The sequence below is a fragment of the Rhineura floridana genome, chromosome 1 (genome assembly GCF_030035675.1).
Source record: "Rhineura floridana isolate rRhiFlo1 chromosome 1, rRhiFlo1.hap2, whole genome shotgun sequence".
NCBI classification, from domain to species: domain Eukaryota; kingdom Metazoa; phylum Chordata; class Lepidosauria; order Squamata; family Rhineuridae; genus Rhineura; species Rhineura floridana.
The window spans coordinates 248,550,141-248,568,680 of NC_084480.1; the positions used below are offsets into that span (position 1 = coordinate 248,550,141).

At 43.3% G+C, this 18,540-nt stretch overlaps 1 protein-coding gene across 4 annotated transcripts in view; it reads right to left on the reverse strand.

Annotated features, from left to right (window-relative positions):
- KCTD1 (potassium channel tetramerization domain containing 1) overlaps positions 1-447 on the reverse strand; it is a 106,018-nt gene extending 105,571 nt beyond the window's left edge. The window contains exon 1 of one of the 4 annotated variants that reach the window (XM_061597546.1): positions 343-447. The gene's annotated coding sequence lies outside the window, so the exon portion shown is untranslated. The remainder of the gene's footprint in view (positions 1-342) is intronic. The other 3 variants (XM_061597537.1, XM_061597575.1, XM_061597555.1) reach the window with 3 other exon arrangements.
- Between the last annotated feature and the right edge of the window lie 18,093 nt (positions 448-18,540).

Below are 18,540 nucleotides of genomic sequence, written 5' to 3' on the forward strand. Positions count from 1 at the left end.
TCTACTTTTACTCTCTGTGGTGAAGTTTGCATCACTTCCTGTTTTATCATTTAAATAAAATTATTGCAAGAGTTGTTTCCCTACACCTCACCACACTCCCTTTGCTTTATGAAATTATCTCTGTACAGGGGCTGCCACGTTTTCTCAAAGCAAGCCTTCCTAAGAAGACCATTGTTATTGGTATTGTCTCTCCAGGTATAATTAATTGATAACAGATTGTGGTCTGCCAGAGTGCTCAGGTTTGCCTGTACCCCAGTAAGTAACATAGAAGCAACTGACTCAACAGAAACATCCAGTGCAGGGATTCATTCTGACAACCTAAAGGCTGGGCTGCTTACTCACAAGTACATTGTATGTTGGCCAGGAGGCCTCCAGGCTCAACCAAAGTGCATGACAGCAGGCAGATCTCCTAGTGATCTTGAAAATGTGTTGGCTAGGGAACGGCTCCATTTTAAATTGAAAACACCAGACTCCAATTGGAAAGAGATCCCTCATCAGCTGGCTCAGCTGCGTAGATAGGTTGGAATAGATCTACCAGCTGTGGAGGCTGCAGCCACTCCTGATAACAGATATGCTGAGGGATATTGTAGGGAAAGTCAATTCCTCTTTAGGAGGAAACTTCCTTTGAATCACACAAAGCCCAGAAATGGAATATTAAACAGCAATTCCACCCAGCATGTGAACAGTTCTGGCTAATTCTCAGATAGATATCAGCAAACATGCTAAGGTGACTGTATCCTAATGAGCAGTTAGGGCCAGCTGACTAGGATGCCTATGGAATCTATCTCTTTGAAGGTTTTTATGAAAAGGCTAGAGAAGTATCTGGTGGGAATCTTCAAATACATGATGTTATGCTTCAGGACAGAGGATTTGACCCTATGACCCAGTGGATCTTTCCCAGCTTCATTTTCATTTTTCTAATTTTTGGTCCAGCTAGCTGAGATGCCATAGAAATTAAAACCTGTATTTCCTACCATTGTGTTCTTACACAAATGGCTCAAAGTAAAATATTTATTGCCAATGAATTTTCTATACCTACAGAAAGTGGTAACATGAACATTTTTTTAAAAAAAATCAAATCACAGAAGTTAATGAAATGTAATTAAATAGGGAACTAGACTTTAAAGCTACAGTTTAGAACAGCACCCCCCTCCAATCAATTTTGGGTCCAAAGGCACATTTAGAAATCTAAGAAACTGCCAGATTCACAAAATAGCCATTTCACAGAAGAAAACTGGTGATGCTCAAGCAAACCAAACGCCTTCATACACACCCCAAACATGTATTTGTTGTTGTTATGTTGTCATGCCCCCTAGACCACCAAGGTACTGGGTTCATGCATCAGGCTCAGACCCCCACTCTTAGGGAAATGAGACTGGAACCAAAAAGCTAATACTTCACCCTTGCCAAGGCTGTGTACGCTCACAACAACCCTGCAAGGTAGAAGGTAGGCTGCCACCACCCCTGTATACTGGTCTACTCAGAGCCAGGGGATCTCTGAGCCCAGAGGATATATAAAAACCAAGGTCCTAAAAGGCAAGAGTCACAGTTACACTCCTTGCCAGGCACCTCTGGTTTAACACTTAAAATCCAAGCCTTTAACTTCTTAACCCTCTTTGGTAGTTAGTGACTGAGATTGGTCAAGGTACTGAATCCAGAACCACCCTTTCTCTCAATGAACACACCAGGTTAAATAGAAGTAGCTTTATTAAGATATATAAGTGCACATAAAATATAGCAGCAAGTAATCCTTTAAGACCATACACCCAAACAGGGGTTTAGGTTCTTACAAGAGAATTCATACACACAACAAGAAAATAACAAACTAAACTCACCTAACTACTTACACACGAGGTAGTTGGTTGCGTGGCACCTCTCCTAAGAGAGATGGATGTTCAACATAAAGCAATGGAACCAGACATAGGTTACCTTCCCATAAGCAACCCCTGGAACCATAAGGCAGAAGGTGTGGAACTCTGGTGCCAAGTCAGCATAGGCAGAGAACAAAGGCTATGGGTCTCTAGTCCTATACTTAAAGGAAAAAGATCCTAACGGTCCAAGATTAATTGACCAATCAGGAATTGGCTGATGTAACTTTCTTCTCGATGTTTCTCACATTTTCACACCTTCAGGCCCCCCTCCCAACTGTGTTTTCCAACTGTACAGGCCAAGGATGACCTTGGGTACCAGGCACTTGCTAATCAGCAAAGATAAACAGGTGCAGCTTGTTAAGACTTCTCTAACCATCTTCAGCTGGGAAGTGAAACTCAGAATTGCAAATTGGCAAAGGCTTGTCTTTTCTAACTGCAACCATCTCCCAGAGTCCCTTGCTGGAGCCAAAGTATTGCTATTAGATTTTTAATAACTCATGAACATTACAGGTTCATGACACGCCCCTTTTTGGGAAGATGATGTCAGAACTCTGGATAGTTCTGCGTCATCGCCACAGCAACCAGGGATAAGGGAACAATCAAAAATTTAATCAATATATCGACATTGCACTATATACAGCATTAAAAGAAGAAAGGATTGATAACATTTTAAGCAGGTGAGCTACTTCTTGACTTATGCCTTCTAAATATATTCAAAAGATACACACAGTTACAAAATAACAGTAAGAAAATTAAGGGACCCCTAAAAATACCCAAGAAAAAGAAGACTTTATTAAAGAAATAAAGAAATAAAAATAAAAAATGGGGTAATCCAAAAGCTGGTCCAGGTTCAAAAAAGGTCATAAGCCATAAAATCCTATAAAAGTCCATAAAACATGTTAAAAGCGTAAAAGAGTAGCACAAGGTCTAAAAACAGTCCAGAGGTCATCAGAGCCGGGAAATCAGTCAGTAAAATAGGCATGAATCAAATATCAGTCAACTGGAACAGATACGCGAGATAGAGCATCAGCTACTACATTATCCCGCCCTTTTATGAAGTGGATTGAAAAATCAAAGTCTTGAAGGGCCAGACTCCAACATAACAATTTTTGGTTGGAGTTTTTCATCCTGTTTAGCCAACACAAAGGGGAATGGTCTGTCTGCAATTGAAAATGACGTCCCCATAGGTACGGGCGTAACTTGTCAAGAGCCCAAACCAAAGCAAGACACTCCTTTTCAATAGTAGCCAAATTGCGCTCTCTTGGAATCAATTTCTTACTAATGTATGCAATAGGGTGCAAATCTCCAGCAGCATCTTTTTGGAGCAAGGCAGCTCCTAGCCCAAAGTTGGAGGCATCCGTCTGAACTACAAAAGGGCTGGAAAAATCAGGGGCTTTCAAAACAGGATAGTTTACCAACATGGTTTTTAAAGCATCAAAAGCACTTTGACATTTATCAGTCCAAATGACACGCATCGGCATAGTCTTTTTGCACAATTCAGTTAGGGGGGTAGCAACACTACTAAAATGTGGGGCAAATTTTCTGTAATAGCCTGCTAACCCCAAAAAAGACTGAACCTGTTTCTTAGTCTTAGGGACAGGCCAATTTTGAATAGCTTCGATCTTAGCCTCCAGGGGTTTTACACGATCCTGCCCCACCCTGTGGCCAAGATATACAACTTCCCCCAACCCAAATTGACATTTCTGCGCTTTGATGGTTAGTCCAGCAGCCTGCAGTCTCTGTAAAACAATTCTCAAGTGATTCAAATGCGAATTCCAGTCAGGGCTAAAAATGGCTATATCGTCCAGATACGCGCAAGAAAATTCGCCTAGGCCATTAATCACGGAATTAATAAGCCTCATGAACGTTGCTGGAGCGTTTCAAAGTCCGAATGGGAGAACCTTGAACTGGAACAAACCCATATGCGTGACAAAAGCAGATTTCACAGCAGCGTCCCCATCTAGAGGCACTTGCCAATATCCCTTGGTTAAATCCAGTGTAGTGATGTATTTTGCTGCTCCCAGCCTTTCTATTAAATGGTCCATCCTAGGCAAAGGATACGGATCCACTTGGGAAATCTGGTTCAGCTTCCTGTAATCCACACAGAAACGCACTTCATTAGCTTCTCGTTTAGCCACTAGCACAATAGGGGAGGACCAGGGACTGGTAGAGGGTTCAATAACTCCCATTTCCAACATAGTTTGGACTTCCCTCTCTACCACTTCTGCATTCCGCCCTGTAACTCGATACGGAGAAGCTTGCATAGGGGGATGATTCCCGGTGTTAATAGAATGAATAGCCAAATCAGTTCTTCCAGGCTTACTGGAAAACATAGGTTTAAAGTCAGTCAGGATTTGGACTAATTGATTTCGTTGCTCCTGAGTCAAACCTTTGGGTAGGGTAACTTCAGTTATCCCCCCTGCTTGTTGGCTCTCTGTAACCAAATCCAAAGAATCCTCTGCAAATTCACACACCTTAGCGCAAGCCATAATTAAATGTTCATTAAGAGAATTAGATTTCTCCGCCTTTAACAAAGCAGCCGGGTTGACTTCCGTTTTGTTTTTACAACTTGGGAGGCTTCCCTTCTTTAATAGAACTGTCTTAGTTTCTCGAGAGCCAACAGGCGGCACTTTGCATTCCATCAGCCCCCCTCCTCTGGGCTGCAAAGGCGAACTTCTTTCCTGTGGCTCAGGCAAGCCCACGGCCCGCTCCTTCGAAGCCTTGGCTTCCTTCCCATTACGTTTCAAGGCGTCTAACAAAACTTGAGACCTAGCAAGAGCATCCCTCTCCGCTCTACGTTCAGTCTCTTTATGGTGCAGGAAAAGCAGGTCTGCTCCTATCAAAGCGTCCCATAAACTGTTGGTTGAATGAACTAGAACTTTATGGCGCCCAGTCCAATTTTTGTACGAAAGCACCAGCTCAGCTACACGAGCTTGCACTGTCCTGGGTCCATACGCCGTGACAGTCACTTGTAAGTCTGGGACATATTGTTCTGGCTTAACCAGGTGTTCAGCAATACTGGTAATCTCAGCACCCGAATCTACCCTTCTCATGACCTGAACACAATTGACATATATGGGTTCCGAAAACTGCGTTTGAACCCATTCCTTACATTCCGGTGAAAGAGGTTTTGGGTAGTTTCTTCCTAGCACTAAGCTATCCTTTACTCCTCCCTCTCTGCCCCCGGGTATATTTTGTACAACACTCACCGACAGGGTTTTGACTACAGGTCCACGAGGAGTTTCAGGACGGTCTTGTGAATTTGGGGCAGAAAACACAAAATCCGATTCTGCTCCTTCATTCTCCTCTGCTGACGACCAAGAAGAAAGTTCAGGGGGTTCCGCTCCAGGTGACTCTAAGTCTCTTACACGCACAACTGGGGCAACCCTTGGATTCTTCCTCCCAGCAGGATTGGGCTTAGGTAAGATTTCAGAACAGGAATTAGCCTTATGGCCGATTTTTCCACATTTAAAGCAAGTTATTTCTACAAGGGACTTCTTTTGTAATCCCGACTCTGTCAGAGTGGAAGTTACTTTGGAGTAGCTCTGCCCTCCCTTCACTTCCCTCGGCGGTTGCCATGGTTTCTGCATACTTGGAATCTCTCGCCCAGGCGGTTTCACAGGAACGTTCTCAGGTTTCCGAAACAGAGTAAACTTTTCTCCAGCTCTGTTTTTAAACATACGATCTGCTAGCGCGCCTGCTTCAGCCAGCGAACGGGGCTGCTGGTCTCTAACCAGAGCCATCAGGTCTCGAGGGAGACGTCTGTAAAACAGTTCTTTAGCAAACAGATCTAAAACCTCGCCTCGAGTTGCAGCTTCAGCCGTGTCTGCCCAGCGTTCCACATTCCTGCCCATCCGTGCAGAAAAAGCTGAGAAGCTTTCCCGAGGCTTTTTCTGATCTGCCTCTAAACGTCGAAAACAGTCCTCTGCTGTTAAAGCAAAGTGGGATCTTGCTAGAGCATAGAAGTAATCAAAATTATCTGCATACTCCGCTGGCAGAGAGTTCAACAATTCTCTCAATTCGCCTTCAGCGTTAATGCGTAAAGCACTCATCCAGTACTTTTTAAGCACACCTTGGTCTCTACAAGAGTGAGCAAAAACTTGAAAAAAGGTAAAGATATCATCTGTCTCACGAAAGGTCGGAAAAGATTTTTTATGGAGGTCTGGTCTTCCTCCTCGCGGTTGTTGCAGCTCACGAGCAAAACTTTCCCTACTCCGGCGATCCTCCTTCATAGCCTTGAACTGTAGGGACAACAGCTTCATTTGCTTGGCTAGGTAACGCTGCATACTTCTAGGCAGCTCTTCCCCATCAGAATCTTCTTCCTCCTCATCTTCACTGTCCTCCTCACTTTCCTCAGTTTGCTTAAACACGATCTCCTTGTCATCCGCAGAAGGCTGAGGTATAAATGACAGAGCAGCAGCGCCTTCCTCCAGCTGAACAAGCTGACTAGGCAACGCATTGTCTGCCAGGTGCACATCCTCGGCTCCGTTCTTTTGAGATCTGGTTTTTATCTTTTGTGACATTCTGCACTGACCTTACTACCCAAAGTAACAAACGGTTGTGTCAGAAGTCTCTTTCAAATTTACAACTTGCTGCAATGCACTTATCTCACACAGCGTGTTCACTTAAGAGCAGGAATGGCTTCGATCCTCACCGCTGCCAGCCATGTCATGCCCCCTAGACCACCAAGGTACTGGGTTCATGCATCAGGCTCAGACCCCCACTCTTAGGGAAATGAGACTGGAACCAAAAAGCTAATACTTCACCCTTGCCAAGGCTGTGTACGCTCACAACAACCCTGCAAGGTAGAAGGTAGGCTGCCACCACCCCTGTATACTGGTCTACTCAGAGCCAGGGGATCTCTGAGCCCAGAGGATATATAAAAACCAAGGTCCTAAAAGACAAGAATCACAGTTACACTCCTTGCCAGGCACCTCTGGTTTAACACTTAAAATCCAAGCCTTTAACTTCTTAACCCTCTTTGGTAGTTAGTGACTGAGATTGGTCAAGGTACTGAATCCAGAACCACCCTTTCTCTCAATGAACACACCAGGTTAAATAGAAGTAGCTTTATTAAGATATATAAGTGCACATAAAATATAGCAGCAAGTAATCCTTTAAGACCATACACCCAAACAGGGGTTTAGGTTCTTACAAGAGAATGCATACACACAACAAGAAAATAACAAACTAAACTCACCTAACTACTTACACACGAGGTAGTTGGTTGCGTGGCACCTCTCCTAAGAGAGATGGATGTTCAACATAAAGCAATGGAACCAGACATAGGTTACCTTCCCATAAGCAACCCCTGGAACCATAAGGCAGAAGGTGTGGAACTCTGGTGCCAAGTCAGCATAGGCAGAGAACAGAGAACAAAGGCTATGGGTCTCTAGCCCTATACTTAAAGGAAAAAGATCCTAACGGTCCAAGATTAATTGACCAATCAGGAATTGGCCGATGTAACTTTCTTCTCGATGTTTCTCACATTTTCGCGCCTTCAGGCCCCCCTCCCAACTGTGTTTTCCAACTGTACAGGCCAAGGATGACCTTGGGTACCAGGCACTTGCTAATCAGCAAAGATAAACAGGTGCAGCTTGTTAAGACTTCTCTAACCATCTTCAGCTGGGAAGTGAAACTCAGAATTGCAAATTGGCAAAGGCTTGTCTTTTCTAACTGCAACCATCTCCCAGAGTCCCTTGCTGGAGCCAAAGTATTGCTATTAGATTTTTAATAACTCATGAACATTACAGGTTCATGACAATGTACCTTCAGGTTGATTACGACTTATGGCGACCCTATGAATCAGCGACCTTCAATAGCATCTGTTATGAACCACCCTGTTCAGATCTTGTACGTTCAAGTCCGTGGCTTCCTTTATGGAATCAATCCATCTCTTGTTTGGCCTTCCTCTTTTTCTACTCCCTTCTGTTTTTCCCAGCATTATTGTCTTTTCTAGTGAATCATGTCTTCTCATTATGTGTCCAAAGTATGATAACCTTGGTTTCATCATTTTAGCTTCTAGTGATAGTTCTGGTTTAATTTGTTCTAAAACCCAATTATTTGTCTTTTTCACAGTCCATGGTATGCACAAAGCTCTTCTCCCAAAGCAAACATAATAAAAAGGATGCAAAACAAATAGCAAAAGTATTAAAATAAGAATAAGGGATGCAGGATACTCTCAAGTAGCAGAAAAAGCAGGCAAAACATCTCCAAAGAGAAAAACACCCAAACAGCAAAAAACCCAAACAATCCTCCCACCCATAACTAATAATAAAAAAGGAAGCAACACATCCACAATCCCTCCTCAAACAAAAAACATCAAAGAACACATCTCTACTTCCCCTAGTTTACAAGACAGTAGCCAGGTCCTCCCCTTTCTTTACTGACGTTTGGAAATGGGAAGCTGGAAGTCTGGGGCTCCAGATGGCTTCTCTTTCTAGCCAGCCCCAACACTTCACCTGGCAGGCACCAAGAGGGCATCTGGTGTCATCATATGTCTGTGGTGCACCACACTGCGGACCCCAGGCCTAGAAAACTAGGGTCAAGAATTTGGTGATACAATCTAAGAATATTTTAAAATTCTTACATCCCAGTGGATTGCACCTTTTGTTTTCAGTAGACACATTTGTATAAGAAATAAAGGAAAAAGCGATTAAAAGCAATAATATTGGCTTCAGTGAAATCAAGGAAAGAACTTCAGAAGCACAATGGATCCAAAGTATATTTATTAATGCTTTAATGAGCATTTTGGGTCAACTGTATATCAGATGAATTAAACTGGACAGAGGAATAAAAGATGGAAAGAACTGCATGTTGATCTAAAGCACAATTAAAATTCAGACTAGTGAATATCACATTAATATATAGCATTTAGGGTTGCCAGGCTCAGGGAGACCTCTTGGTTGCCAGGCCCAGCCTCCAAGAGATCTTATGTATCTTTAAAAGTTGTGCAGGGAGAAGGGAGAATTTCACCTTGTGGTTTTTCCCATTACAGTGTTGCAAGAAAACTTGCACTTGGCTGAATTTTCTCTTCTCTTAAAGATACAGAATCATTCTCAGGCTCTGAGCCTGGCAACCCTAACAGCATTATGTAAAATGTACAAGCATCATTTCATAAAATACCTACTACAAGATTTCCAAAATCTGTGCAAGTTTTTGTTACTCCTCATACTCCCTCTTTTGCTCCTTAAGAGCAAAAGCAGATGCTCTGTGCTTGCGCATACCAAAGGTAAACTGCTGAAATTAGAATAAAGTCTGCATTTTAGATAAATTCTTCCAAGCAGGCAAAATGAGATTATAGTCTATGAAAAGTAGGACAAGGGAATAATACATTTTAATTGAGTATGGCAAATTAACTCTCAGTGTATTAGCAAATGTGTTATATTAAGGCTGAATGAGACTCAGAATGTAAAGAGAAAATTCTGCTTGTGTGTGAAATAAAGTAAGTCAGCTCCAAACACTTAAAAAAATATGTTTCTCCCTCCAAAAACAAGGACTCCCCCACTGTACACAGAAGATAATCAAAATTGGCCATGTAACAGCAGCAGGAGCAAAAAAAACCCAAAAACAAATGCACAAGAGGTGACAGCAGCCATCTTACGAGGGGATTTTCTTCTGACTGACAGTTCTTCTCCCTCAAAAGCAAGGGTGGAAAGCTGAACACATTGCAGAAGAGCAGTTGTTGACATGGGAAAGAGAACATTCTCTTGTTTGTAATTCGTTGATAACTGAAATACTTTCAACAGCCTTGGAAAGTTTTTAATCTATTTTTTAAATTTTCATTTTTTTTTAAAAAAAGGAATCTAGACCAACAAGGCTAGGCACATAAATTGGCGTATTTTTAACTATGAACATTCCTCCTGTTAAAATCAGGAATCCACAAATTAGTCCCTGGCCCTTTTTCTTAAGATTTCATTTTCTGCATAGATGGTGATTAACTTAATCCCACTCACAAATATGCATGTAGTATATGAATAGTAGCACTTTCTTTATGAATAGGAAGTTTTTTTACCCTCTTACTCCCCTTTTTGTACATAATACAATCATACAAGTTTTCCATCTTGCATGTTTATAGTTTTAATGAATAGAAGCCTTCATTGTACCAAACTACTGCTTTCCAAGATATCCACCCTAAAACAGAAAGGTTCAGTCATGCATATGCTTTTCCTATTGACATCTACTCAATGTGCAGCTATCAAGGGATAAGAGACACACAGTCCCATCCCATGTGTGGAACATAAATATGGTGAGGGGTCTTGTGAACAGTCCTATTATCATCTGCTAATGAAGTTGCTCTTAAAGGAGGAAGAGCTGATTATAAAGTTGACAATTCTACAAGTGACTAAGCGTAATCCTGTTATTAATATGACCAGAGTACAACCCACAGGCACTTGATAAATGCATCTGCTTGCTGCTCTTCAAGAGCATTTGGTTTATCTGAGCAGTAGCTTACCACCAGTGTTGTCTCCTTCAATTAATCAGAATAATTGCCCCCCTTTGATTCCATATTGACTACTGTTAAAAATAATTAGTATGACCACTTCACATATGAATCTGTAAAGAACAAAAAGAAATAAACCATCCCATTACCTTTCTTTAAGCTTAATGAAATCAACTAAACTTTGTATGCACAAAAAGGATGGTAAACCCCTGTTAGGGGATAGCTGGATCCATGTTGGTTGATTTGTAAGTAAGCATGCTTTGAAACCCCTAACACCTGACCATAACTTAGAAAAGTTATTCCTACCAATTTCTTTGTAATTGGTCCTTTTTTTAAAAAAAGGGCAGTATTTCATCATTACTATAATTAGCGTGCATTGAATCAACATGTGTAGGTACAATTCTCCCTCTACTACTTGGTAAAAAGCACTGAAGTAAATGGTAGTATTTTAGACAGCACCCCTAGCTGGCAATATTCAAACTCTGAGATTAGAAAGAACTGTACACACAGATACATCTTAGCTACAAGAGAGACCTCTAGTGTGTGCTAGAACATTTTGTGTCCTGCTTGAGGCATAATTAATACACCAAAATCACTGCAGTCGTTTTGAATATGTGATATTAAATTTCAGTAAGTGTCTCTCAGAGTGAATTAGTTTTAAATGTCCTCCTAAGTGTGCGGTTTAACTCAATTGGCATCAGTTTTTTGAAGCAGAGTGGAAACTGGGCAAAAATCAACTTGCCTTTATTTCCAAAGCTTCTGCATTATGTCTGATCAGTTTCAATGATTTGATTTTATAGCTGAATGATCAAAAGGTCACCAGCATTCTAATGCTTGTGTATAAACCTTTACATCCAGGATCACAAAGAGTTTGCCTAACAGTTTCTTGTACGCCTGTCAGATCAAAATGTCAAAAATAAATCAAATTACAGAGCTATAGTATTTATTCCATAACGTGCTTTGGAGTGGGGTCTGACATACTGGCCTCTTTAAGCTGCAATCCTATACACACTTACCTGGAACTAAGCTCCATTGAATTGACTTGAATGGGACATTTTTGAGAACACATACATAGGATTATATTGTTGATGTACTTAACGTCCAATAAAAAAGCACATGATTCCTAAGAGTCTGGAAGTTAGCTTTCTGCCCCAAATCTGAAATATTTTGGGCATGACCAGTCCAGAAACCAAATCATCCTCATCCTTTCCTCTAATAGCAAACTGAGATGCTGAGTGCCCATCAGTTTGGAAGCAAAATGGGACCATAGAAAAATAATGGCGTAGTTTCTTAAATACTCAGGTAAGTTTGTATATCAAAAGAAAAAGAACATTTTTAAATGGTTCAACAAAAACCTGTGAGGTCCCAGGATTTATAGAATACTAGTTGAGCATACAGAGAGGGGAATAAAAGGGCCTTAAACAGAGGTGATGAACATTTTTCAGCTCAAGGGCCACATTCCCTCCTAAGCAACCTTCTAGGGGCCACTTACCAGTGGCAGGCAGAGCCAAAGGCAAAAGTGGGCAAACCAATAAAAATGGAAATGGACTGCCTTCAATTTGAACCCCTTATGGCAACCCTATGAATAGGGTTTTCATGGTAAGTGGTATTCACAGGGGGTTTACCTTTGCCTCACTCTGAGGCTAGTCCTCCCCAGCTGGCTAGGGCCTGCTCAGCTTGCCACAACTGCACAAGCCAGCCCCTTCCTTGTCCGCAACTGCCAGCTGGGGGGCAACTGGGCTCCTTGGGACTATGCAGCTTGCCCACGCAAACCAATACATGTGAATATTATATTTGTATAGTAGGCTAGTTTCTTTGCACACACACAGCCCTCTCTATCCTCCATTCAGGCAAGTGCAAAGCCTTATCAAAGTTCAGGGACACATTCCAGCCAGGCAAAAACACTCAAGTAAGGTGCAGGGCAGGGCTAAGGAGGAGTTGGCTCAGTACGGCAGGGGGCCTGGGGAGAGCCCAAAGGCCAGACAGAGAGGTCTGGAGAGCCACATATGGGCCCTGGGCCTGAAGTTCCCCATTCCTGGCCTAAAGTAACCAGATGTCAGGCAGATTGTAGAGGCTGCAATGCTAACTCCACTTACCTGGGAGTGAGCTTCATTGAATTCGGACATAATTCCACATAGACATGGTTAAGACTGCACTGTCAATTAAGACTATGACTGAAAACAGTTAAGACATCAAATTGCAGGGTGTCTGAAGCCCTGAACAGGAGTACACACCTTAGGGGTTGGGCATATACTGCAACATTTTGGTCCCATGTAATAATTATAAGTATTTGAATAATGTTTTCAAGCGTACAGTGTGTTTTACCATGCATTATCCTATAGCGACTCAATGACAATCCTGTAAGGCAGTAAAGTATTATTACCCCCAAATTGCAGGGACGGGGTAGTGAAGTTGAGATGAGATGGCTTGCCTATGGCCATCTGGTGAGTTCATGGAAGACATGAGTTTTGAACCAAGGATTTTGATTCATAGGTCAGTTGCATAGCCACTGTTACTCCAGCAATTGCAGGGTGTGGGGAAAGGATTCAAAAATGAGCCCTGGCCCTCTCATTCAATAATGCTTCAAAGTAAAATAAGAGGCATCCATCCACCACTAGCTCTAGTTTATGAACCAATGTGGCATCCCCTCAACCCAGATAAATCTAAACATACAGCAAAATATGAATAGTGATGAATGGCATATAAACAAGCACTGTGTTAAAAACGTGTGAATTGAGTTTAGTTTCTTACAGTGCAATCCTACCCACGTTTACTTACAAGTATGTCCTACTGAATTCTATGGGGCTTACTCCCAGGTAGGTGAGGTGTGGATTGCAACTTGAGTCTGTGCATGTTTAACCAGATGCAAGTCCCACTAGGTTCAATAGGGTTTACTCTCAGGCAAGTTTGCAATTTTGCGCAGCTGAAAATTACTCTATCAGACCTCATGGATAAGAGTAATGTAAACAAATACGTATTCTTCATTTATAAAAAAGCTTATTTGGGGCATATTAAGAATTTTCCTTCTCTTTCCCTCCTCTACAACATGCTTTGTTTGTTTTTCCACTTTCAAAGTAGGAGGACTTTTAAGGAGTCTAACTGCTGAGAAGGTAAAAGCCATTTTCCTCATTTTTAATTTGCTCAAACAATCCAAGCATGCTTGGTACCCAGAGGGTATGCTGAAATAAACTTGTATGTGTCTGCCAGCTTCCTTGATTGAAACCAGAAGGCGAACATTTCTTAGAGAATGGTGCTGTTAAAACAGTTCTCTTTCTTTCAACAGAAAAATGGGGAAAAAGTCAAACAAGCAAAGTCTTATTTGAAAGCTGGTTTGCATGCATTGATGAGAGAGGGTCTTATGGAACATTTCAGCTGTACCGGTATTTGCACTAATTATTTTTTGCCAACTACGTTGTGCCACTGAGACCCAAGAGAAGCCAAAGTCAGGGAATAAAGCAAGGGTGCAGAACCTTTTTCAGCTCAGGGGCCACATTCCTTTCTGGGCAACCTTCCAAGGGCCACATGTCAGTAATGGTGGTAGCCAGATGCAAAAAGTGGGCAGAGCAACTAAAAGTAAATTTTAGCTTTGTACAGTAGGCTACTTTCTACACACTCACACACCCCTCTCCATCCACACAAGGAAGAGTTCAAGACACATTTCAGCCAGGCAAAAACACTGGGTACAAAGCAAGTCCAGAGGTGTGTGTAGCCTGGGGAGGGTTCCGAGGGCCATATACAGAGTAGGGTTGCCAGGTTCTTGGCCTGAGACTGATCCTGTATCTTTAGGAGAAGAGAAAGTCAGCCAAGTGCAGGTGTTCTTGCAACATTGTAATGGGAAAAACCACAAGGTGGAATTCTCCCTTCCCCCTGCACAACTTTTAAAGATACAGAAGGCCTCTTGGAGGCCAGGCCTGGCAACCAAAAGTTATTCTGTATCTTTAAAAGTTGTGCAGGGGGAAGGGAGAATTCCACCTTGTGGTTTTTCCCATTACAGTGTTGCAAGGACACCTGCACTTGGCTGACTTTCTCTTCTCCTAAAGATACAGGATCAGTCTCAGGCCAAGAACCTGCAAACCCTACTTGGGATGGCCCTACCCATCTATTCTCAAAGTAGCTAATTAGATGGGAAGGCTGCAAGCAGAACACAAGAGCAAACAAACCTCTGGGTTGGAAGACACCAGTCCAGTACCCTAGCTCACCAAGTCTGAACATGTTTACTTGGGGGTAAGCCACCCCTTCATTCCAGTGGAAATCATTTCCTATTCACTCCCATTGTAGTCACAGAGGCTTGGGCCAGACGAGGATCTTCGCGCCCTCTGGTTTCAGAGACTGGGGTTGCTGTTTTGACGGTGTTCTCAGCCCTGGCGTATTGTGCAGAGCCACGTTAGAGAGCGAGAACAATGTAGCAACCGACGACTAGCGGCAGGACAGAGCAGCGGAGGTCCGCCTTGCCAGTTCCCTCGAAGACGCTCGGCTGGAGGTTGATTTGAGGTCTCGAGGTTTCCAAGGCAAGGCTCTCTGGCCCTTTAAGAAGCCCGGCACACGGCTTGAGAAGGCAACGAGAGTCCTATAACGACCTCGACTACAGAACATGCGAGCAGCAGGAAGCCCGCTGGCATTGTACGGAACCTGGCCAGGGGAGGGCGGCCGCGAGTGGCGCGCTTAGGGCCCGCTAAGAAAGAAAGGGGTGCGTCTGTGTCTGTGCGAAGAAGGCGCATTGGTGCCTTTGCGGAGTCTGCGCCTCAATCATCCCTTCAAGAAGTCCGACGCCTTTACGTCCGGCTGTTTACGGGCTAGTTTTCAGCATCCATGGCCTCGTCCACCAGGTAGAGCGACACAGGCACCAACGCAAAAAGGCCTCAGTAGGGATGGGGAAGACAGGGAGAGGCTTGTCCTGTAGCCACTAAAGGGGGCGGGGCCAGGGGGTTAGGTCTAGGCCAGCCCACCGCTCGTGCATCTACGCCAGCGCGTCCCCGCCAGCCCGCCCACTGGGGAAGGTGCCTCTTTCTGCAATAGCGAAAGCGAGCTATCCTGGGGGCAAAATCGGAACACACACACAGGCGCGCGCGCGCGCGCTCAGACACATAATGGCGTCTCTCTTGCAGCCAGATGGGGCGGTGGGGGCAGGGAGCCCCTGAACAATACTATCCTAGGTTCCTCCAGCCACCCCCTTTCCCCCTTTCTTCGGACAGAAATAAGGGGGGAGGGGGAAGAGAAGCAAAACAAACCTCAAGCCCGCTGGGGGAAAAAGCTATTGCAGCGGTCTAATTGGCGCGCGCGGCAGCTTGGCTAATTGCAAAAGCAGAAGCTCATGGCGGCGCAACGCGACGGGGTGAATTGGCTGCAACCCTTGGAAAGGGGCTATGAAGAGGGATGAGGTTATGGGGGGGAAGGGGGAGGGATTGCTTCCAAATCGGTAGCCGCTTGGACGACACGCCTTTGGTCGGCGAAAAGGTTGCACGGTTCAAGAGCCTGGCCAGTAGCAACGTTCCGGTTCTATCTCCAGCTCTCCCCGTGCAAACTCATCTCGCCCCAGTTGTAGCGATCCGGGAGGTGGGAGATTTGCCAGCCCCGTGGATTTTCTTGTGTGTGTTTCTAGGAGTGTGCAGCGCTCACCCATTGCCTGGCACATGCGTAAAAGCGAGTTGCGCCCAGAGTCCCAGCCATACCCTCTTTAGCAAATAATAACAAACCCAGTCAGATCTTACCTGAAACATTGAAGCCAGAAAGTGTGCGTATCTCTTTTTTCCAAGCCCGTTTCTTTCTCGCCTCCCCACTTCCGATATTTCTCTCTCCCAGCAGCGATCTGCTCTCTTCGCTATACCAGAGAGAAATGCAATAGCTTGGCTAAGGTAGACAGAACAAAATACAGAGAATAGTTGCTCCAGGGGCTTTGAAACCCCCCAAGGCAAGGATCAGGATACAATTAGCTCATGTCTCTACCTCCAGTCTAAATCAATCTCCAAAATAAAAGTTAAATTAAATTAACTGATCACACGGGCATAAAATTGATCTCCTTCAAAACGTGCATACAAATATATATATCAATATAGGATGTATTTTTCCCAGATTTTTTTTTGTGGGAAAAACACTCTCATTCCAGCCTCCAACTTGCTTTTTAGTCTCCTCTTGCACAGAAAAGCTGATTTTAATCGTTGTGATTAGTTTTGATGTAACGTTTCCGCAGGCGATTTCTGCAAATGGATGGCTTGTTTCTTTGCCAGAAGAGGGAAAAGCAGCAGATGATGATAATTATAAGGATTGTTGGTTGTTTCCTTTTCCTTTAAAAAATGGTATTCAGATCTGCCTCTACACTTTCTCAAGTTGGCCTGACATTGTCATTGTACGGAGGGCACCCAACTTGTTGATTATGATGCCCTCCTGTTTTGAGTATGGGATATGGGATAATTTGGCAAGGGAGCAACCCATTTTCTGTTCCTTTGGCTATATAAATACCCAAATGATGTGTATAAAAATAAGCACGTGGAGTCGGCTTTGCCCCAATCAAGCCTGAATCAGTGCCTGGGGGTGATATACAAACTCATTTCAAATGTTTCAACCATGCAGAATTGCAAAAAGGTTGAAGGAGTTCCACATAATTTTTTTTTATTTTCAAACAGTAAAATTAAAAGAAAGCAAATATCCCTGTAAACCTACCCAGAATTTACCATGGAGGATCATGTGACTCTGTCCACAATTGTGGCTAACTTTCCCCAATAAAATAGCCCTCCTTGTATACATGGAAGCTACTAGGTTGTATTACACCTGAAGAGCCTCAACTTACTGCTCAAGAGTACCTCTGTCAATTTAAGTAGGACTACTTCAGTCCCAGTAGTTTTTGAGGTATGTTGATAGGGGATGCTTAAATTGGTCTGCAGGTGAATGTAAAATCTACAGTGGCTGGAATATATATTTGATTGAAACTGGTTCTCTCATGCATTCTGCCTTCCCTTAACAGAATTCACATCATTCTGGCACAAATAGCAGGATAAGCGTGAAACGGACTTTGTGCTACTTTACACATTACAGGGAAGTATTTTCACAGCCTATGGATCTGAAGGAGAAACTTGTGTTATGCAAACTTGTGTTATGCAAACTTGGAAAACTCTTGGGTGCATGCTCCCTGCATGCTTTTTTACACTCTCCCTCTCTCACACACAGGACCTTTACATTCCATGGTCAATATACTGTCAAAATGCTTCCACCTATTCCCACCCCCACAGTAATTTGTGAACTGATCCAATTGGATCAGTTTAACAAACCAGTGAGACCAAAGTATGAGTATTTAAGCTGAAAAGGTCCAAAATACATTTCAGTGGAATTTACACATGGTAAATATGCTTAGGACTGCAATCTGGAACAACTTTGCTTTGAAATAATAAGGCTAAGAGTCAGAGCAGGAGCCCCAATAGTCTCAGGCTTATGTTTGTGATTTGAAGATGATGTGGACAAATCACTATACTGAGAAAGCTGGTGTGATATAGCAGTAAGGGGTTGGACTGGGACCTGGGAGACCCAAATTCAAATCCTCACTCTGCCATTAAGCTCATTGGATGACCTTAAGCCATTCTCCATCTCTCAGCCTAACCTTCCTCCCTGGGCTGTTGTCAGGATAAAACTTGGGTGGGGGAACCAGGCACCCATCTTGAACTCCTTAGAGCAGCCTTTCCCAACCAGTGTGCCTCCAGATGTTGTTGGACCACAACTCCCATCAGCCTCAGCCAGCATTGCCAATGGCTGAGGCTGATGGGAGTTGTGGTCCAACAACATCTGGAGGCACACTGGTTGGGAAAGGCTGTCTTAGAGGAAAGATGTGATAGAATTTTTTTTAAAGAAAGAAATTCAGTTTGCCACCTCCTTTTGGACATCACTAGTCTTAAAAGCTGGTGATTCTTGCTATCCTGCTTGTGTACACGCCCCACAAGTGGTATAATCATTGGACTATGACCTGGGAGGCCAGGGTTCAAATCCCCACTCAGCTATGAAGCTCATTGGGTGACTTTGGGCCAATCACTGTCTCTCAGCCTAACCAACCTCAGAGGGTTGTGAAGTTATATGGGGAGGGGAGAACCAAGCACCCCACCTTGAGCTCCTTGGTATATAAACATAATAACTAATGCATGTTGTTGTTTTTGATGATGATGATAGTATTGCCCACTGTGATGTTCCTGCTTATATTGTAAATATGGTAAGTGCTGTTTATATAGAAGATAGATGGTAAGTAGA